At 44.9% G+C, this 23155-nt stretch overlaps 1 protein-coding gene across 2 annotated transcripts in view; it reads right to left on the reverse strand.

Moving 5' to 3' along the window:
* The window catches only part of CRACR2A (calcium release activated channel regulator 2A), a 157751-nt gene extending 140642 nt beyond the window's left edge, over positions 1–17109 (reverse strand). Inside the window, exon 1 of one of the 2 annotated variants that reach the window (XM_073649947.1) lies at positions 16926–17109. The gene's annotated coding sequence lies outside the window, so the exon portion shown is untranslated. Of the gene's footprint in view, positions 1–1162; positions 1404–16925 lie in introns of those variants that run through there. The other variant, XM_073649946.1, reaches the window with a different exon arrangement.
* Positions 17110–23155: the final 6046 nt, after the last annotated feature.

The raw sequence follows: 23155 nt of genomic DNA on the forward strand, positions 1-23155 counted from the left end.
TATTATGAGATTCTGCAGCAGCTGAGGTGTATTATGAGGTTCTGCAGCAGCTGAGGTGTATTATGAGATTCTGCAGCAGCTGAGGTGTATTATGAGATTCTGCAGCAGCTGAGGTGTATTATGATGTTCTGCAGCAGCTGAGGTGTATTGTGAGGTTCTGCAGCAGCTGAGGTGTATTATGAGATTCTGCAGCAGCTGAGGTGTATTATGAGGTTCTGCAGCAGCTGAGGTGTATTATGAGTTTCTGCAGCAGCTGAGGTGTATTATGAGGTTCTGCAGTAGCTGAGGTGTATTATGATGTTCTGCAGCAGCTGAGGTGTATTGTGAGGTTCTGCAGCAGCTGAGGTGTATTATGAGATTCTGCAGCAGCTGAGGTGTATTATGAGGTTCGGCAGCAGCTGAGATGTATTATGAGGTTCTGCAGCAGCTGAGGTGTATTATGAGGTTCTGCAGCAGCTGAGGTGTGTTATGAGGTCCTGCAGCAGCTGAGGTGTATTATGAGGTTCTGCAGCAGCTGAGATGTGTATATATGAGGTTCTACAGCAGGTGGGACACATACTGTCGTATATACACTGCAGCTACTAAAAAATCTCTTATCAAAGAGAAAGTGAGTACTACATGTCAATCAGCAGTTGGCACAAAATATTGAACTTCCTGCAGAAGATCTCTGACAGATTATTCCTGCAGCAAGAGATAAGTAGCGCCTTAATGGAGACTCTCTTGTCCCTCTTTAATTATATGGTGCTAATATCAGAATATATTAGTACATTATTGTCGGGGGTCTAGTCTTGTAAATCTCATTATTCACACTTTGGACCAAGTCACACGATAAAAATTAGAAAAATTATTCAAGTGGTTAAAAGCAGTCCAGAGACCACCGGCCTCTTACCAACCCTACATGTAATGGTCCCATGGGCTCTTGGTCATTGTCTAACGTCAGTCCAGCCATCAGTAAATACAAGACAAATACAAGATATCTATATGTTTATACCATTCGGGATTGGCTCTTCGCACTTGGGCAGGTGAAATATTTGGGACATCTGTTTCCACCATAACCAGCTGTTGGCTGGCACCGACTGTCAAGATTCGACCCATCAGCTGGCACCAGAGGAGAAGACGCACTCAGTAAATTTACACAATTTGCCAACGTTCTCTTACTTACTTTCACAACAGAAGTGCAGGAAGCTCAAAGTCTCCAGATGTTCATCCCTTCTTGGAAAGTGAGAAGAAGACCAGAGAATCCTTCATATGTCCATATGTGTCAGCGTCAGAGGGATTCCTCTTCTTCACCTGCAGTCACAGAACCTCTGAGAGTTTTGTCTCTAGTGCAAGAAAGTTGTGGGAGGATTAGAAAAGACATTGTGAAAGTAGTGAGCGAAGACAACCGCACGCCCCAGGGAGGGACCTACAGACTTAAGAAACCTGGCTGAGAATGATAGATTTAGAGTAGAAGGAAGGTTTACAAGAAGGTTTGGTTTGGGACCGCTTTAAGGATTATGTTTGGAAAATTGGCAAAGTCCCAGAACAGAGCTAAGAACTGTGAGTCTAAAACAGTATTCCAAAAACAGAGCCTGCCGCAGTGCCCTAAAAAACAGAGCCAGACACAGTGCCCTAAAAAACAGAGCCAGACACAGTGCCCTAAAAAACAGAGCCAGACACAGTGCCCTAAAAAACAGAGCCAGACACAGTGCTCTAAAAAACAGAGCCAGACACAGTGCCCTAAAAAACAGAGCCAGACACAGTGCCCTAAAAAACAGAGCCAGACACAGTGCCCTAAAAAACAGAGCCAGACACAGTGCCCTAAAAACAGAGCCAGACACAGTGCCCTAAAAGACAGAGCCAGACACAGTGCCCTAAAAAACAGAGCCAGACACAGAGCCCTAAAAAACAGAGCCAGACACAGAGCCCTAAAAAACAGAGCCAGACACAGAGCCCTAAAAAACAGAGCCAGACACAGTGCCCTAAAAAACAGAGCCAGACACAGAGCCCTAAAAAACAGAGCCAGACACAGAGCCCTAAAAAACAGAGCCAGACACAGAGCCCTAAAAAACAGAGCCAGACACAGAGCCCTAAAAAACAGAGCCAGACACAGTGCCCTAAAAAACAGAGCCAGACACAGTGCCCTGAAAAACAGAGCCAGACACAGTGCCCTGAAAAACAGAGCCAGACACAGTGCCCTGAAAAACAGAGCCAGACACAGTGCCCTGAAAAACAGAGCCAGACACAGTGCCCTAAAAAAACAGAGCCAGACACAGTGCCCTGAAAAACAGAGCCAGACACAGAGCCCTAAAAAACAGAGCCAGACACAGTGCCCTAAAAAACAGAGCCAGACACAGTGCCCTAAAAAACAGAGCCAGACACAGTGCCCTAAAAAACAGAGCCAGACACAGTGCCCTAAAAAACAGAGCCAGACACAGTGCCCTAAAAAACAGAGCCAGACACAGTGCCCTAAAAAACAGAGCCAGACACAGAGCCCTAAAAAACAGAGCCAGACACAGTGCCCTAAAAAACAGAGCCAGACACAGTGCCCTAAAAAACAGAGCCAGACACAGTGCCCTAAAAAACAGAGCCAGACACAGTGCCCTAAAAAACAGAGCCAGACACAGAGCCCTAAAAACAGAGCCAGACACAGAGCCCTAAAAAACAGAGCCAGACACAGTGCCCTAAAAAACAGAGCCAGACACAGTGCCCTAAAAAACAGAGCCAGACACAGTGCCCTGAAAAACAGAGCCAGACACAGTGCCCTAAAAAACAGAGCCAGACACAGTGCCCTGAAAAACAGAGCCAGACACAGAGCCCTAAAAAACAGAGCCAGACACAGTGCCCTAAAAAACAGAGCCAGACACAGTGCCCTAAAAAACAGAGCCAGACACAGAGCCCTAAAAAATAGAGCCATACACAGTGCCCTAAAACACAAAGCCAGACACAGAGCCCTAAAAAACAGAGCCAGACACAGAGCCCTAAAAAACAGAGCCAGACACAGAGCCCTAAAAAACAGAGCCAGACACAGAGCCCTAAAAAACAGAGCCAGACACAGAGCCCTAAAAAACAGAGCCAGACACAGAGCCCTAAAAAACAGAGCCAGACACAGAGCCCTAAAAAACAGAGCCAGACACAGAGCCCTAAAAAACAGAGCCAGACACAGTGCCCTAAAAAACAGAGCCAGACACAAAGCCCTAAGAAACAGAGCTAGACACAGTGTACGAAAAACAGAGCCAGACACAGTGCCCTAAAACCGAGCCCGTAATGTCCCCCCCAACACCACAGCCAGCCGCAGTATCCCAAAAACAAAGCAAGCTGCAGAGCCCCAAAAAGAGATCCAGCCACAGTGCATAAAAAAACTGAGCCAGCCACAGTGCCCTAAGACCGAGTACGCAATGTCCACCCCCCCCCAAAACCAGAGCCTGTCCCATAAACTAAGCGTGCCATGACGTGGCAAAAACCAAGAAATCCGCAGATCCCCAAAAAGAGAGCAAGCCACAGTGCATCAAAAAAGTACTGGCCATAGTGCCCTAAAACCGAGCCTGTAATGTCCCTTTCAAAACCAGAGCCAGCCAAAGTGTCCCAAAAACCAAGCGAGCAACAGTGCCTTAAAAACTGAGCCAGCCACGGTGCCCCAAAATAAAGCCTGCCTCATCCTACCCAAAACCATAGCCAGCCACAGTGCTTCAAAAGCAGAGCTAGTCGAAGTGCGCGACAACAGAGTCAGACTAGGTACCTTCAAAACAGAGCGAAAAAAAGAGAGCAACCATGTAAGGTGCCTCAGCGAGGTAGTCGTGGGCGAGTTGTAGCCCCCGCTCGCTCTGGCACCCTACAGACAATATATGTCCTCCCTCTGATGTGTGGCTGTGTATGTGGTGCTCTCCACTTACTTCAAACCATCCGATCGCGGCTGTCTCCAGGCATTTCTCTTCTGGAACCAAGGCAGCAATAAATTCAGAGGACACAAGGTTCTTAACCAGAACTTGGACTTTACTTGGGGAAGAGGAATATGTACAGTATTTACAGGCAGATATAATGGACTAGATGGTGGCCCGATTCTAACGCATCGGGTATTCTAGAATATGTATGCGGCCGACCGGGCACAATCAGCAGAACGTTGTTTAAATTTGGCGCCAAAATCGCTGATTGGTCGCGGCCGGCAACCGCGACTAATCAGCAAAACGGTGTTTAAATTTGGCGGCAATATCAGTGATTGGTCACGAGTGGCGGCCGCGACCAATCAGCGAACTGTGTTAGTGAGGACCGGAGAGCTTGTTTAAATTTGGCGGCAATCTCGCTGATTGGTCTCGGCCGGCCGGCGGCCGGGACCAATGAGCAGAGCGGTGTTTACATTTGGCGCCAATCTCGCTGATTGGTCACGGTGGCCGGCCGCGACCAATCAGCACAGCGGTGTTTCAATTTTGCGCCAATCTCGCTGATTGGTCACGGTCGGCCACCGCGACCAATGAGCAGAGCGGCATTTAAATTTGACGCCGTTATCGCTGATTGGTCACGGTGGCCGGCTGCGATTAATCAGCAGAGCGGAGTTTAAATTTGCCGGCCATCTCGCTCATTGGTCGCGGTGGATGGCTGCGACCAATCAGCAGAGCAGCGTTTAAATTTGCCGCCCATATCGCTGATTGGTCGCGGTCGGCCGGCCACCGCGACCAATCAGCAGAGCGGCGTTTAAATTTGCCGGCTATCTCGCTCATTGGTCGCGGTGGATGGCTGCGACCAATCAGCAGAGCGGCATTTAAATTTTCCGCCCATCTCGCTGATTGGTCGTGGTCGGCCGGCCACCGCGACCAATCAGCAGAGCGGCGTTTAAATTTGCCGCCTATGTCGCTGATTGGTCGCGGCCGGCCACCGCGACCAATCAGCGTCATATTAGTGTGGGCCCGGGAGCGGCGCTGCTTGTGCGGCTCCGTATTAGCGAGGACCGGGGAGCGGCACTGCCTGTGCGGCTCCTTCTGCTGCGAGAAGCCGGGAGATGAGCGGCTGCTCGCAGCAGAAGCATCCCGGCCGGCGGCGCCGCTCCCCGGTCCTCCGTTCACAATTGTTGTCGGGAGATCAGCGGGCCAAGCCGCTGATCTCCCGGCTGAATCGCTGCTGAGCTCCGTCCGCCATATGAGCTGCTAACGGCCGCCATCTTTTTTCAGAAATCCCGCGGCGCTGATTGGCCGCTGCCGGACCAAAGAGCGATGCGGGATTTCCAGGACAGACAGACAGACAGACAGATGGGATAAGACAATTATATAGTAGACTAGATGGTGGCCCGATTCTAATGCATCGGGTATTCTAGAATATGTATGCGGCCGACCTTGCACAATCAGCAAAACGGTGTTTAAATTTGGCGGCAATATCGGTGATTGGTCACGGGTGGCGGCCGCGACCAATCAGCGAACTGTGTTAGTGAGGACCGGAGAGCTTGTTTAAATTTGGCGATAAAATCGACCAATCAGCAGAGCGTTGTTTAAATTTGGGGCCAAAATCGCTGATTGGTAGCGGTCGCTGGCGGCCGCGACCAATGAGCAGAGCGGCGTTTAAATTTGCCGCCCATCTCGTTCATTGGTCGCGGCCGGCCACCGCGACCAATCAGTAGAGCGTTGTTTAAATTTGGCGCCAATCTCGCTGATTGGTCGCGGCTGGCGTCCGCGACCAATTAGCACAGCAGTGTTTAAATGTGGCGTCCAAATCAGTGATTGGTCGCGGGCAGCGGCCACGACCAATCAGCAGAGCGGTGTTTAACTTTAGCGCCAAGATCACTGATTGGTCGCGTGCGAAGGAGCGGGGAGCGGAATCGTATTAGTGAGGACCGGGGAGCGCCGCTGCCTGTACCGCTACTTCCGCAGTGAGAAGCCGGGACATGAGCGACTGCTCGCAGCAGAAGTATCCCGACCCACAGCGCCGCTGCCCGGTCCTCCCTTCACACCCTAGCCGCTGATGTCCCCACAGTATCTGCATGGTGTTACAAAGGTCCGGACATTTGTATTAAAAATCGCTGATTGGTCGCTGGCGCTGCCCGCGACCAATCACCGATTTGGGCGCCAAATTTAAATATCGGCCTCGACCAATCACCAATCTTGGCTCTACATTTAAACACCGCTGTGCTGATTGGTCGCGGCCGATATTTAAATGTGGCGCCAAAATCGGTGATTGGTCGCGGGCAGCGTCCGCGACCAATCAGCACAGCGGTGTTTAACTTTTGCGCTAAGATCAGTGATTGGTCGGGTCCGAAGACCGCGACCAATCATCGAATCGTCTTGGTGAGCACCGGGGAGCGGCGCTGCCTGTGCGGGTACTTCCGCTGCGAGAACCCGGGACATGAGCGGGCGCTCGCAGCAGAAGTATCCCGACCCGCCGCGGCGCTCCCCGGTCCTCTCTTCCGCATGGAGGTCAGCGACGCCGGCGGTTCTTCCGCTGCTACCGGCCGGGAGATGAGCGCCTCGCGGCGCTCATCTCCAGGCTGCATCGCTGCTGAGCTCCGTCCCGCAGATGAGCCGCTAACGGCCGCCATCTTTTTTCAGAAATCCCGGGGCACTGATTGGCCGCTGCCGGACCAATGAGCGACGCGGGATTTCCTGGATGGACAGACAGACAGACAGACGGGATAAGACGATTATATAGATAGATAAGGCCCGACAGGTTATTATCTCTCTCACAGGCGCTGGCAACATCTTCAGCCCTGGTTCCCGCTTTGAGTGAAGCATCTCTGTGACTATCTCTAGCCCAAGAGACTCTACTGCAATACCAGCAGTGTTCCGGATCTGATATCTCCCCCACGTCTTAGCCTAGAGTCCTATTTATCTTCTTCTGCTTCCTGCAGACTAGAAGTGCCCCGGGTCCTCACTACCTCTGATGAGTTTCTCCGGCTGGCTAACAGGACTCTTGCGTAGGGAGACTTCTGCACTATTGATCCCTCTGTCTGAGGGTATGGGGCTCCTGTCTACCCTAGGAGCCACATATAGTCAGGCTGCCCATACAATTCACTGTCCTATCTCTTAAAGGACATCACTTCCTGCTTTCTGGAAACTAAGCAGGGATTTTCTAATGTGCCCACCCTCTGTGAGCTGTCATCACACAGCATTAACCCATCACTGTCTTTAACACTGCTAGCAGACTCAACCTGACATCTGCACCCAGGACAGTGTCATCTTGTGGCCGATTGTAGGTACTGCAGCCCACGAGGAATTATGCCAGGAAAAAGCTCTATAACACTCAAGGCTTGATCAGGGCACTAAGTCCCCCCTCTACTCTACTGACTGAACCACTACAGCTAACCCCTTAGCTTGGCCTACCAATAGTTCAGAGAGGTCTAACTACGGGAACACTTCCTTTAACCACTTCAGTGCCAAGGGAAGGCTACGTCCTTCACCACTATTACAACCATAACAGAGCAAGCCACCGTCCATCAATAACATGACCCATTATTCTGCTTTAAAAGAAAAATAACCGCAGAGTCCCACAGAAACAACAGCAGTGCTGCCATAACAGAGTAATCTCCATGGTCCCATAACATAGTCAACCAAGGTGGCCATAGTTCTTCACAGCGGTTCCTGCTACAGTTTTGCAATACCAGTGTCTGTAAAAGTGGCCCCATAACAGTGCCTTGCAAAGTCCCTTACATAGTGCCTTGCCTAGTGCCTTATATAGTGCCTTACATAGTGTCTTGCATAGTGCCTTACATAGTGCCTTGCATAGTGTCTTATATAGTGCCTTGCATAGTGCCTTACAGAGTGCCTTGCATAGTGCCTTATATAGTTCCTTGCATAGTACCTTACATAGTGCCTTGCATAGTACCTTACATAGTGCCTTGCATAGTACCTTATATAGTGCCTTACATAGTGCCTTGCATAGTGCCTTATATAGTGCCTTTCATAGTACCTTACATAATGCCTTACATAGTGCCTTATATAGTGCCTTTCATAGTACCTTACATAGTGCCTAGCATAGTGCCTAGCATAGTGCCTAGCATAGTGCCTTACATAGTGCCTTGCATAGTACCTTGCATAGTACCTTGCATAGTACCTTACATAGAGCCTTGCATAGAGCCTTGCATAATACCTTACATAGTGCCTTGCATAGTACCTTATATAGTGCCTTGCATAGTACCTTGCATAGTGCCTTACATAGTGCCTTTCATAGTACCTTACATAGTGCCTTGCATAGTGCCTTATATAGTGCCTTACATAGTGCCTAGCATATTGCCATATCACTAAGAACAGAGGAAGCCATAATATTTCCATAATATTGTCAGGTACAATACTGTAAAAGTAGAGCTAATTGCAGTGCCCCATAATAGAGCCAGTTACAGTGCTCTATAATCTAGGGAGTTGCAATGCTCCATTACAGAGGCAGGGGTAATAGAGCCAGGTGATTAGAGCTCCCATAATGCTAAAGATGGAAAGTGAAAAATTCACCATAAAAGTAAAAAATATTTATTTAGGCCATAGCACGTTTCTTCTGTATCCAGCCTTCCTCGAAATGCATTGTTTTAATAAATAATTTTTAGATTACGCTCTGCCGCAACTCTTCTCAGAGGAAATTGTGCCCCATTATAGAGCCACATTGTCCTATTATAGAGCCGGTCACAGTGCCCCATTATAGAGCCAGTCACAGTGCCCCATTATAGAGCCAGTCCCAGTGCCCCATTATAGAGCCACATTGTCCTATTATAGAGCCGGTCACAGTGCCCCATTATAGAGGCAGTCCCAGTGCCCCATTATAGAGCCAGTCCCAGTGCCCCATTATAGAGCAAGTCCCAGTGCCCCATTATAGAGCAAGTCCCAGTGCCCCATTATAGAGCCAGTCACAGTGCCCCATTATAGAGGCTGTCCCAGTGCCCCATTATAGAGCCAGTCACAGTGCCCCATTATAGAGCCACATTGTCCTATTATAGAGCCGGTCCCAGTGCCCCATTATAGAGGCAGTCCCAGTGCCCCATTATAGAGCAAGTCCCAGTGCCCCATTATAGAGGCTGTCCCAGTGTCCCATTATAGAGCCAGTCACAGTGCCCCATTATAGAGCCAGTCACAGTGCCCCATTATAGAGGCTGTCCCAGTGTCCCATTATAGAGCCAGTCTCAGTGCCCCATTATAGAGGCTGTCCCAGTGCCCCATTATAGAGCCAGTCACAGTGCCCCATTATAGAGCCAGTCACAGTGCCCCATTATAGAGCCAGTCACAGTGCCCCATTATAGAGCCACATTGTCCTATTATAGAGCCGGTCACAGTGCCCCATTATAGAGGCAGTCCCAGTGCCCCATTATAGAGGCAGTCCCAGTGCCCCATTATAGAGCCAGTCTCAGTGCCCCATTATAGAGCCAGTCACAGTGCCCCATTATAGAGGCTGTCCCAGTGTCCCATTATAGAGCCAGTCTCAGTGCCCCATTATAGAGGCTGTCCCAGTGCCCCATTATAGAGCCAGTCACAGTGCCCCATTATAGAGCCAGTCACAGTGCCCCATTATAGAGCCAGTCACAGTGCCCCATTATAGAGCCAGTCACAGTGCCCCATTATAGAGCCACATTGTCCTATTATAGAGCCGGTCACAGTGCCCCATTATAGAGGCAGTCCCAGTGCCCCATTATAGAGGCAGTCCCAGTGCCCCATTATAGAGCCAGTCTCAGTGCCCCATTATAGAGCCAGTCACAGTGCCCCATTATAGAGCCAGTCACAGTGCCCCATTATAGAGCCACATTGTCCTATTATAGAGCCGGTCACAGTACCCCATTATAGAGCCACATTGTCCTATTATAGAGCCGGTCACAGTGCCCCATTATAGAGCCGGTCACAGTGCCCCATTATAGAGGCAGTCCCAGTGCCCCATTATAGAGCCGGTCACAGTGCCCCATTATAGAGCCGGTCACAGTGCCCCATTATAGAGGAAGTCAATGTCTCACAGCAAAGTCAAGCATAATTGTAATTTGCGTTGCTTTTCTCTGCCACCAGTGTTTTATAATCTGAACAGATAAAGCATATTTTTTATATACGATAAGTGCTGGCTTCTACATGGATCTTCTTATACTGCTACAGAGTCAAGCATAGTACATGGACCACCAGTTGGTCTTTATGGGCCAAAATTGTCCCATCAATTGGTCTTAAGGAATGTAATGTTATGAATTACAGAGATTACAGTCACCTTGTGAAACCCCTCTGATCTGCCCCTGATAAGCAAATCTTTTTGCTAAACTCGAATGATAATAAACTAAAAAATAATGCTCGGTATTTATCTCGGTCCCTCAGAATCAGAAGGATAACGAGGTTCCGAGAAATGAAAGTTTTCCATATAACATAAGACCTTGAATCCATGTGTTCTTCACTATTTCCTTCTCACACTCTCAGCGGAAGGACATTCTACACAGCGCACCATTATATATTCCCTGTAGCCTCGCTAGATCGCAGCATTGGCATCTAGTAAGGCTTATGGCTAATAATACAGTCATGGCCGAAAGTGTTGGCACCCTTGAAATTGTTCCAGAAAATAAAGAATTTCTCACAGAAAATTATAGGAATTACACATGTTTTGTTATACACATGTTTATTTCCTTTGTGTGTATTGGAACAACACAAAAAGACAGAGACATACTTTTACATAAGACACCAAAAATGTGCCGGACAAAATTGTTGGCACCTTTGTTTCAAGCATGTGATGCTCATTCAAGCTCACTTGTGGCAAGAATCAGTTGTGGGCAATATGAAAATCACGCCTGAAACCAGATAAAAATGGGAGAAGTTGACTCAATCTTTGCATTGTGTGTCTGTGTTTGCATGGAGAACAGAAAGAGGAGAAGAGAACTGTCTGAGTACTTGAGAACCAAAATTGTTCAACAATCTCAAGGCTACAAGTCCATCTCCAGAGATCTTGATGCTACTAATAGATTGTAAATGTGCTGCTGAGAACAATGACAGTCTATGTCCACAGAACAAAGGATGAGGTGCTAATTGGTCAGCATTTATCAAGGAAAAAAGGGATAGTAAGTGATAATCTCCAACCCACCAGGAATATTAGATATAAATTTATAGCCATACTAGATTCCCACAGAAGTTATTTCGCTAACCCCCTAAACCACCCAAGAACATTAAAAATGAACCCTTAGATCACTAGCAATTGCTTCATTAAAGAGAATCTGTGAGTAGGATCAACCCTTCTAAGCCGTCTATATGGGGATGCAGGTCAAAAGAAGCTGAATAAAATGATACCTTGATATTTGCGATCCGATGTCTTATTCCAGAGAAGTCCATGTTTTTTTTAAATATGTAAATGAACTGTTAAATTGTATGGGCGGGGCATAGATCTCCCCGAGAATCTGCCTCCAGAGATTATTGTAAATAAAAGGGGCATTACCAGTGTGAGACATGTAATGACTGACAGTCTGCTCTCCTGATCTACATCTTTCACACTGGTAATGCCCCCCTTCATGTAAAATAATCTCTGGAGTCAGATTCTCGGGGAGATCTATGTCCAGCCCATAGATCCTAACAGCTCATTCACATATTAAGAAAAATGTGAACCAATTCTAAAAGCAATCTAATAAATGAATCTATTTTTTTCAGAAATAGTGCCACTCTTGGGCACTGGCTATGTTTGGCATTACAACTCACATGACTGGAGAGGAGATATGATTCTAGACACAACCCAGAGACATGAGTAGGGCCGTTTCTAGGAAAACTCCCTTTTTAGGCTTCATTCAGACATCACAGATTTTTCTTGTATGTCTTGGATCAGCAATCCGTGTACTGTCCATGACTTTCACGGACACATAGACTTGTGTTGTCCAGTTTGATCCGAGACTAAGGATCAAAATCGGTCAAGGCTCCGTGATTTTGTGCCTACTACTCGGTCAATAAAAACACATGGATTCATGAACGGTCACATAGACAATAATGGAAACACGTTCTGTGAAAAATACTTATTGAACAGGCATGTGAAAAATGGATGTCTGAATGAGACCTTAATATTAGAGCTCCTTTAAGTTGGCCGGCCAAAGAGCAATTTTTCGGGGAAAAATTTGGATGTTGTATGGGATAATCTGAAGAATAAGGGCTTTTATTCGGGATGTTACAAGAAAAACCTCTTGAGAAGGTTTTGGGGCTTCCACTGAGCCACTTTGGTGTATCGGACAAGTGTCTGATTGTGAGAAGCAAGCATAACAATCATTGAAACATGCCCAAACGGAGAATAAGTCTTCTTTTCTAGAGAGGTAAGTCATCCATATTTTTGGTTAGAAAAAAAGTTGAAAAGAAGAAATGACCTCATCTCATAGTTACAGAAGAGACCATAAAATTAATGGAACTGTTTTTCACCAGGAGGTTCCTGAACATTGTTGAGTCCAACCAAAGATCCAGAAGATACATATGGGTCCCACGTCTAGGACCCACACCTAAGTTAAGAATGGAAATGGAGGTCTCCTAACCCATGTTCTACCTGAGGAGATGAACATTTCATTGCATTCACTTCTACTAGAGATATGGAAATAGACAGGTATTCTTCGGTGGATTTCTCAACAGTAGGACAAAGGCAGAGGGCCTTGTTCTTCACATATTCTGAGATCACGGTTTGAGATGGTGCTAACTGATGACCCTTTAATTTCTAGGGTACTGAAGACATTTGAAATAGTTTTTTTGAGAAAAGATATCAGAGATTTCTCTGAACACTTGGGTCTGAAGTTTATTTTTACTTGGTGTGGTTTGTCAACTTTACAGTCAAGGAAGCATCAACCTCAGTCAATGATTTTATTGCGGTTGGTTTTCTTTTGTGAGGTTCCACTTGACTTTGTACAGAAATGACTGTGCGTACTTTACACAACGTATGTGGGGGCTTCTTCTGAAGACCTCAATTATTCTCATATGTCACATCCTCCTTCTCATCGATGTATCTTATGATACTTTAACTGTTTCCATCAGCATAGAAATAAAAGACTTCCATTATTTCCCAAAATGTTGGCGTAATGATGCCATTCTTCAGGATTTTTAGCTCTAATATTACAACATGTGAATCTGATGGTTGAGTTGTTCTATTTTTTTTTTTTAATATTCTCAGAAATATTTCTAGAATTGGTGCCACCAATGCAATCCAGCATGTAATAAAAAAAACACATTCAGATATCTATATGACTCCCCTTAAACATGCATGGTTGGCCTAGCCAAGAATGCATGTTGATATCCAAAGAAGGAGGTAACAGAGAGAGGGCTCCACCACATCATTGGTGGGTATCCTCTATCCAGCCATGGCTGTCACAATATCCTAACCATATTTCAAAAGATTAGAGAGACACTGTTAGTCTCCTGTCCTAGCTCAAGCACCAGGCTTGGGTTCCTTCTCCTTTGTCCACCTTTGTAATAGTCTACGATGGGTTTCTCGCATAACCTGGTGACCTCCTCTGATATCATCAACCTAAGCCTTTTAAGGCCCTGGTTTGGCAGAAGTCAGGTGCTTGGATACTAAGTAGCATTGTTTCAGTTGCCTAAAATTTGTCAGGAATTTGCTGCCGCTTCACTGTCTTTCTTCAGACACTTGTCTGTCATCTCCTCAGCTTCTCCTAACTTCTGTGCTACAACCAGAGACATATCAAAGCTCAGTCCAACTTGGTGTTGTCCACACCAACTTCTCAGCAAGTTATCGACTTCCTGTAACTGTTCAAACCTGGCCTCTGCAATCAAAGTAATGCATCTCTTCAAGCAAGCTTCCAGTTTGCCAATACTTAATTGAATCCCTCTGATTGAACATTACCTTGCTGAAAAACAATAGACTGCATTTAAGTGTCTAATACATTGCTGGCATTAACCATTGTCCTACTGGAAGATACCAGACTACAAAAACATCTCTGTTAAATGAATGCTATAAACCATTTCCCTGCTGGAAAATATCAGACTGCATTTACTTCTCTGTTACATTGCTGCTATTAACCATTTCCCTGCTGGAAGATGAGAGACTGTATTTAATTCTCTGTTACATTCCAGCTACTAACCATTTCCCTGCTGGAAAATAACAGACTGTATTTACTTCTCTGGTATATTGCTGCTATTAACCATTACCCTTGCGGGATATACGAGAATGCATTTACTTATTGGTTACTCCTCTGTTTAATAATTGATCTGCTGGAAGATACAAGACTTCTGTTCTGTGATTAACTGCTTCCCTACCAGATTATAACATTTTGCTATTCTCCTACTGCCCCTGTCTGTATCCACACAACCCGGCTTTGCTTTATCTGTGGTACCTGTTTCACTTGTTTTTATGCTGTCCTGGTCCTCACTGATCCAAGTTCCATGTATCAAGAAGTGTATGGAGCACCATCGCCTCCACTCCATGCTGTTCACTCAGACCTATAGCCTAAAGAGCCCAGTTCACTAAGGGAATCCATACCAAGCAAAATACTTTCGCCCTTAAAGTGCAAGCCAAATTCCTTAAGCTGTCAGGTGGCAGTCATATGGCGCAAATACATAGATGGTTGGCAAAATCAACAGGTTCAGCCCAGTATTGTGTGATATATATTGTCACCTTAAGAGAAAGTCTGGCTCAATAACTCTCATAGACTCACTCTATATGTGACTTCAATAATGGTTCAGGTGGATTCTGGCACCCCACAGGACAGGTGTCTCTAAAACAAGGGTCCTATATCTCCGGTGAATAGATATGGTAGTGAACTCCAGCTTTCATAATTTTTGTTAGTGGGCCAAACCCTTCAAGAAAAGGGTCACCTGATTTCCAGACAGTAAAAACTTAGATTAACTTTTTTTGTTAATCAACTAAATTAACAAAGGCGTAATAAAACAGCACCACTCCCAGGATACAAAAGATTCCCTTCCCTCAACATGTAAAACAAAGACGAACGTACCCGCTCATCAGACCCATGAAGCTTCTTGATCAGAAGTTTATTTAATCTTCCCACCCTTATGTATCATGTCCAGGAGAAACAAAGAGGCAGCAGATGAATGGAGCAGCCTCCACCCATTATGGTTCTCACACAGTCATTGCAACCAGCTCCTGAGACCGAAGATGAAAAATAATAAAGGATACATTTTTTTACTTGATCGTGAAAGATGAAAAATAGAAGTCTACTACGCTATTCCATACCTTTCTTTTTGAAATATACCAATGTATAACAGCCAGATGGAAGCAAACCAAAAATGAAATTTTTTTGTGTCCATCTGGCAATAGAGTAGGACCCTTAATGTCTAAAAGTAATACAACTGTAGTTTTGTTGCAATAAAAAATAGATATGAGAGAGAGAAATATGTAAGATGGATAGAAGTCGAAATGAAAATCAAATCAATATTGCATTATTACATTAGGAGATGGAAGGATTTGCACAAACGACATCTACAGAAGATCTGTGGTTGGTTCTCCAAGATGTTTGGAACAATCTCCCTGCTGAGTGCCTGCAAAATCTGTGTGCAAGTGACAAGAATCTAGAAGAATTTATGAAGGCAAAGGGCAGTCACCAAATATTGGGGATTAGGTCAGGATTAATGGTGTCCTCAATGCCGAGAAATACATGCAGATGGTTATCAATTATGTAATATCATCAGGGTGGCATCTGATTGACTCCAAATTTATTCTGCAGCAGGCCAACTACCCCAAACATACGGCCAATATAATCAACAACTATCTTCAGCGTAAAGAAAAACAAGGAGTTCTGAAAGCGATGACAGAGACCTGATCTCAATATCATCCAGTCTGTCTGGGATCGCATGAAGAGACAGAAGGATTTGCATAAGCAACATCCAAAGAAGATCTGTGGTTAGTCCTCCAAGATCTTTGGAACAATCTCCCTGCCGAGTTCCTTCAAAACCTGTGTGTAAGTGACAAGTAACTAGAAGAATTAATGAAGGCAAAGGGCGGTTATCAAATATTGGCGATTAGGTCAGGATTAATGGTGTCCTCAATGCTGAGAAATACAAGCAGATTCGTATCCATCATGCCATACCATCAAGGAGGCGCCTGATTGGAGCCAAATTTATTGTGCAGTCGGACAACGACCCCAAACATATAGCCAATGTCATTAAGAATGATCTTCAGGGTTAAGAAGTAGAAGGAGAACTGAGAGAGCCCCGATCTCAACATCATCCAGTCTGTCTGGGATTAAGATTTGTGAAAGCGACATCCACAGAAGATCTGTGGTCAGTTCTCCGAGATGTTTGGCACAAGCTCCCTTCTGAGTTCCTTCACAAACTATGTACAAGTGTATCTAGAAGAAACAACAGCTAGATGGAAGCAAAAAGGACATGTTTTGTGTCCATCTGGCAATAGAGCAGGGCTCTTAATGTCTAAAAGTAATACAGCTGTAGTTTTGTTGCAATAAAAAATAGATATGAGAGAGAGAAATATGTAAGATTAATAGAATTAAGAAGTTGAAATGAAAATCAAATCAATATTGCATTATTACATTAAGAGACAGAACGATTTGCACAAATGTTCTCTAAGATGTTTGGCACAACCTCCTTGTCGAGTTCCTTCACAAACTGTGTACAAGTGTATCTAGAAGAACTAATAAAGGCAAAGGGCGGTCATCAAATATTGATGGGATTTAGATTTCTGTTTTGTCCATTCACTTTGCATTTTCTTAATTGTTGAACATAAATTAACAACACTTCTATTTTTTTAAAAAACATTTTTACCTTGCAACATTTTTTCAAAACCTGCCTAAAACTGTATATAGATACAGTAGATATATATGATCGATAAGGGGGGTTACTCTGTAACTTTCATGGTGCCCCTGCCTTTTTCTAGTATGTGGAAATCTGTCCCTCATGGACCTTCTGTCCCTCATGTCCCACTGGCTTTGGCTCAAAACTATCCAAACCTTTTCCAGATTGGACAATTTTCCTGCGTTGTGACCCAGACCATAGACTCTCCCGCTGACTTTCTGCCCCATCACCAGTCACTCCAGAACTTTGACCTCGTGTTTGACAGTCCATGTCCACCCAACCTTTTCTTACCCACATCATAATGGAGCCACATGTCTTGACTTCTGCCCAGTTTGCCATGAACTTCTACTTCTTTCAATGTTCTCTCCAGTAATCCAGAATATTTCATAATCCGCCATTTATCAGATTCTGACAATACCAGACCACAGGATGTGTACTAGAGCTGTCTCTTTGCTTTTCCCTTTCCCGGATGTGTACGGACAAATAGTTCCGGGGGCCGCACCTTAATTAACAGATTGCCTCTGGCTAGTTTACTTAATAATTATCTCTGAGCTTGATGGGAGGCAGAGAGGTTGTGTAGCCGCTGTATACAGTACAGACCAAAAGTTTGGACACACCTCATTTAAAGGTTTTTCTGTATTTTCATGACTATGAAAATTGTACATTCACACTGAAGGCATCAAAACTATGAATTAACACATGTGGAATTATATACTTAACAAAAAAGTGTGAATCAACTGAAAATATGTCTTATATTCTACGTTCTTCAAAGTAGCCACCTTTTGCTTTGATGACTGCTTTACACACTCTTGGCATTCTCTTGATGAGCTTCAAGAGGTAGTCACCAGAAATGGTTTTCACTTCACAGGTGTGCCCTGTCAGGTTTAATAAGTGGGATTTCTTGCCTTATAAATGGGGTTGGGACCATCAGTTGTGTTGTGCAGAAGTCTGGTGGATACACAGCTGATAGTCCCACTGAATAGACTGTTAGAATTGATATTATGGCAAGAAAAAAGCAGCTAAGTAAAGAAAAACGAGTGGCCATCATTACTTTAAGAAATGAAGGTCAGTCAGTGCGAGAAATTGGGAAAACTTTGAAAGTGTCCCCAAGTGCAGTTGCAAAAACCATCAAGCGCTACAAAGAAACTGGCTCACATGAGGACCGCCCCAGGAAAGGAAGACCAAGAGTCACCTCTGCTTCTGAGGATAAGTTTATCCGAGTCACCATCCTCAGAAATTGCAGGTTAACAGCAGCTCAGATTAGAGACCAGGTCAATGCCACACAGAGTTCTAGCAGCAGACACATCTCTACAACAACTGTTAAGAGGAGACTTTGTGCAGCAGGCCTTCATGGTAAAATAGCTGCTAGGAAACCACTGCTAAGGACAGGCAACAAGCAGAAGAGACTTGTTTGGGATAAAGAACACAAGGAATGGACATTAGACCAGTGGAAATCTGTGCTTTGGTCTGATGAGTCCAAATTTGAGATCTTTGGTTCCAACCACCGTGTCTTTGTGCGACGCAGAAAAGGTGAACGGATGGACACTACATGCCTGGTTCCCACCGTGAAGCATGGAGGAGGAGGTGTGATGGTGTGGGGGTGCTTTGCTGGTGACAGTGTTGGGGGATTTATTCAAAATTGAAGGCATACTGAACCAGCATGGCTACCACAGCATCTTGCAGCGGCATGCTATTCCATCCGGTTTGCGTTTAGTTGGACCATCATTTATTTTTCAACAGGACAATGACCCCAAACACACCTCCAGACTGTGTAAGGGCTATTTGACCAAGGGTGAGAGTGATGGGGTGCTACGCCAGATGACCTGGCCTCCACAGAGACCAGACCTGAACCCAATCGAGATGGTTTGGGATGAGCTGGACCGCAGAGTGAAGGCAAAAGGGCCAACAAGTGCTAAGCATCTCTGGGAACTCCTTCAAGATTGTTGGAAGACCATTTCCGATGACTACCTCTTGAAGCTCATCAAGAGAATGCCAAGAGTGTGCAAAGCAGTCATCAAAGCAAAAGGTGGCTACTTTGAAGAACCTAGAATATAAGACATATTTTCAGTTGTTTCACACTTTTTTGTTAAGTATATAATTCCACATGTGTTAATTCATAGTTTTGATGCCTTCAGTGTGAATGTACAATTTTCATAGTCATGAAAATACAGAAAAATCTTTAAATGAGAAGGTGTGTCCAAACTTTTTGTCTGTACTAATATATATATTATACACACACACACACACACACACACACACACACACACACACACACACACACACACACACAGTGCATTGTGAAAGTATTTGGTCCCCTTAAACTTTTCTACCTTTTGCCACATTTCTGGCATCAAACAAAGATATAAAATTCTAATTTTTTGGGGAAGAATCAACAACAAGTGGGACACAATCGTGAAGTGGAACGAAATTTATTGGATATTTTAAACTTTTTTAAACAAATTAAAAACTGAAAAGTGGGGCGTGCAATATTATTCGGCCTCTTTACTTTCAGTGCAGAAGTTCAGTGAGGATCTCTGAATGATCCAATGTCGTCCTAAATGACTGGTAATGATAAATAGAATCCACCTGTGTGTAATCAAGTCTCCGTATAAATGCACCTGCTCTGTGATAGTCTCAGGGTTCTGTTTCAAGAGCAGAGAGCATCATGAAGACCAAGGGACACACCAGGCAGGTCCGAGATACTGTTGTGGCGAAGTTTAAAGCCGGATTTGGATAAAAAAAGATTTTCCAAGTTTTAAACATCTCAAGAAGCAGTGTGCAAGCGATCATATTGAAAAGGAAGGAGTATCAGACCACTGCAAATCTACCAAGACCCGGCCGTCCCTCTAAACTTTCATCATGAACAAGGAGAAGACTGATCAGAGATGCAGCCAAAAGGCCCATGATCACTCTGGATGGACTGCAGAGATCTACAGCTGAGGTGGGAGAGTCTGTCCATAGAACAACAATCAGTTGTACACTGCACAAATCTGGCCTTTATGGAAGAGTAGCAAGAAGAAAGCCATTTCTCAAAGATATCCATAAAAAGTCTCATTTGAAGTTTGCCACAAGCCACCTGGGAGACACACCAAACATATGGAATAAGGTGCTGTGGTCAGATGAAACCAAAATCAAACTTTTTGGCCACAATGCAAAACGATATGTTTGGCGTAAAAGCAACACAGCTCATCACCCTCAAAACACCATCCCCACTGTCAAACATGGTGGTGGCAGCATCATGGTTTGGGCCTGCTTTTCTTCAGCAGGGACAGGGAAGATGGTTAAAATTGATGGGAAGATGGACGGAGCCAAATACAGGACCATTCTGGAAGAAAACCTGTTGGAGTCTGCAAAAGACCCGAGACTGGGATGGAGATTTATCTTCCAACAAGACAATGATCCCAAACATAAAGCAAAATCTACAATGTAATGGTTCAAAAATAAACGTATCCAGGTGTTAGAATGGCCAAGTCAAAGTCCAGACTTGGATCCAATCGAGAATCTGTGGAAAGAGCTGAAAACTGCTGTTCACAAACGCCCTCCATCCAACCTCACTGAGCTCAAACTGTTATACAAGGAAGAATGGGCAAGAAATTCAGCCTCTAGATGTGCAAAACTGATAGAGACATACCCCAAGCGACTTGCAGCTGTAATCGCAGCAAAAGGTGGCGCTACAAAGTATTAACTCAAAGGGGCTGAATAATATTGCACGGCCCACTTTTCAGTTTTGAATTTGTTAAAAAAGTTTAAAATATCCAATAAATTTCGTTCCACTTCACGATTGTGTCCCACTTGTTGTTGATTCTTCCCCAAAAAAATTAATTTTATATCTTTATGTTTGAAGCCAGAAATGTGGCAAAAGGTAGAAAAGTTCAAGGGGGCCAAATACTTTCACAATGCGCTGCATGTATACACATACATACACACACACACATCTTAAAAAAAAAAAAAAAAAAAAAAAAAAGCCAGACTTGCTGAAGAGATTTTTTCCAAAAAAATTTAATAAAAAAGGGATCTCAGAGTCGAATACAGCCCAATGGTATCAATGAGAACATCTGGCTAGCTTAGCAAAAGTGAAAAAGAAAAAAAAAAAAAAAAAGCTTGGGATCAAAAAAATGGTAACACGAGAAAAGAAGATAAAAAAAAAAAAACTTTTGAAGGGGGACCCAGGGGATGGAGAGATATGGATGGAGGGAGGAAGGGATGAGGGAGAGAGAAGGGATGGATGGAGAGAGAGAAGGGATGGATGGGTAGAGGGAGGGATGGACGGATGGATGGATGGAGAAGGATGGATGATCATTACTGGATTATTTTTACCATACAGTGAAAAAAAATTGATGAGAAGGAGAAAAACAAAAGCCCAAGAGCATAAATTGGCCGGAGCTAGAAGGGGTTAATCATGAGACCAACATGTGAATCACTCCCTGCTGCTTTAATTATTCAGATTTGCGTAGTATCTCCTGGAAATGTAATTATAGTGATTTTTATGGTAGATGCAACTTATAGAAGAGGCTTCACATCAAAGCAAGTAGCCTGACAGCGTCTCACAGATGAAAGCACTTGAGCGTCTCATAATAAAGCTGGAATTGTGAGATAGCGCCATCTAGTGTGCAATCATTGTAAGTACAATCTGTGTATACATCCATTATCTATCTTTACTGGAATATATAATGGCATAAAATATCCATATTTAGTAATTTGTGACAGTGCAGACAGTACAGTACAAGAAAAAGGGGCAAATCTCACAATTAATAACTTGTCTAGAAGGTTCACTGTCACACTGCAACATATATGGACACAAATTAACCAGTTATTTAAAAATCTACAAAATTTAGCAATAGGTCCCATCTGGAAATGGTTGGACCTCAGCCGACCCGTGTCTATCCATTAAATTTAGGAGCAAATCTATGTGCCATCTAGTGGTTATAAGTGGTATTACTACCAGTACTGTCTAGTACAGGGGTCCTCAAACTTTTTAAACACGGGGCCAGTTCACGGTCCCTCAGACCATTGGAGGGCCGGAATATAGTTTTTTAAAAAAAACTATGAACAAATTACTATGCACACTGCACATATCTTATTTTGAAGTAAAAAAAAAACAATACAGGAACAAATACAAGATTTAAAATGAAGAACAAGTAAAGTTAAATCAACCGGTATTTCAATAGGTAACTGTACCCAATAGGCAGCATAGGTCCTCAATAGGCAGGTAAATGTACCCAATAGGCAGGTAAATGTCCCCAATAGGCAGCATAGGTCCCCAATAGGCAGGTAAATGTCCCCAATAGGCAGGTAAATGTACCCAATAGGCAGCATAGGTCCCCAATAGGCAGGTAAATGTCCCCAATAGGCAGGTAAATGTCCCCAATAGGCAGGTAAATGTACCCAATAGGCAGCATAGGTCCCCAATAGGCAGGTAAATGTCCCCAATAGGCAGGTAAATGTCCCCAATAGGCAGCATAGGTCCCCAATAGGCAGGAAAATGTCCCCAATAGGCAGCATAGGTCCCCAATAGGCAGCATAGGTCCTCAATAGGCAGGTAAATATCCCCAATAGGCAGCATAGGTCCCCAATAGGCAGCATAGGTCCTCAATGGGCAGCACAGGTCCTCAATGGGCATGTAAATGTTCCCAATAGGCAGGCTGTTTCCCCCTTATAATGCCATATGCAGGCTGTTCCCCCCCCTTATAATGCCCCATGCAGGCTGTTCCCCCCCTTATAATGCCCCATGCTGGATGCCACCCCCCATATAATGCCCCATGCAGGATGTCCCTTTCTCACACCATATAATGCCCCATGCAGGATGTCACCCCCCCCCCATATCATGCCCCATGCTGTATGCCACCCCCCCATATAATGCCCCATGCAGGATATCACTCCCCCATATTATGCCCTATGCAGCATGTCACCCCCCCTATATTATGCCCAATGCAGCATGTCACCCCCCCATATTATGCCCCATGCAGCATGTCACCCCCCCATATTATGCCCTATGCGGCATGTCACCCCCTCTATATTATTCCCCATGCAGCATGTCACCCCCCCCCCATATTATGCCCCATGCAGGATGTCCCTTTCCCCCCATATAATGCCCCATGCAGGATGTCCCTTTCCCCCCATATAATGCCCCATGCAGCATGTCACCCCCCCATATAATGCCCCATGCAGGATATCACTCCCCCATATTATGCCCCATGCAGGATGTCCCTTTCCCCCCATATAATGCCCCATGCAGGATGTCACCCCCCCATATAATGCCCCATGCAGGATGTCACCCCCCCATATTATATCCCTTGCAGGATGTCACCCCCCCCCCCCATATAATGACCTATGCCTCCATACATTAAAAAAAAAAAATCTAATACTCACCTCACTTCTCACTTGCTGCCGCTGCTCTACTCTAGTCTGGACTCCAGTGTCACGGCGGCGTTGTCCTGCTCTGCGCTGCCTGTGACGGCACTCGGGAGGGCGCGGTGTAAAGACGTCACCGCGCCCTCTGACCTTAGACGTCACAGGAAGCG

The sequence above is a fragment of the Phyllobates terribilis genome, unplaced genomic scaffold (assembly GCF_046119375.1).
Source record: "Phyllobates terribilis strain yellow unplaced genomic scaffold, ASM4611937v1 Scaffold_10__3_contigs__length_209671492, whole genome shotgun sequence".
NCBI lineage: Eukaryota > Metazoa > Chordata > Amphibia > Anura > Dendrobatidae > Phyllobates > Phyllobates terribilis.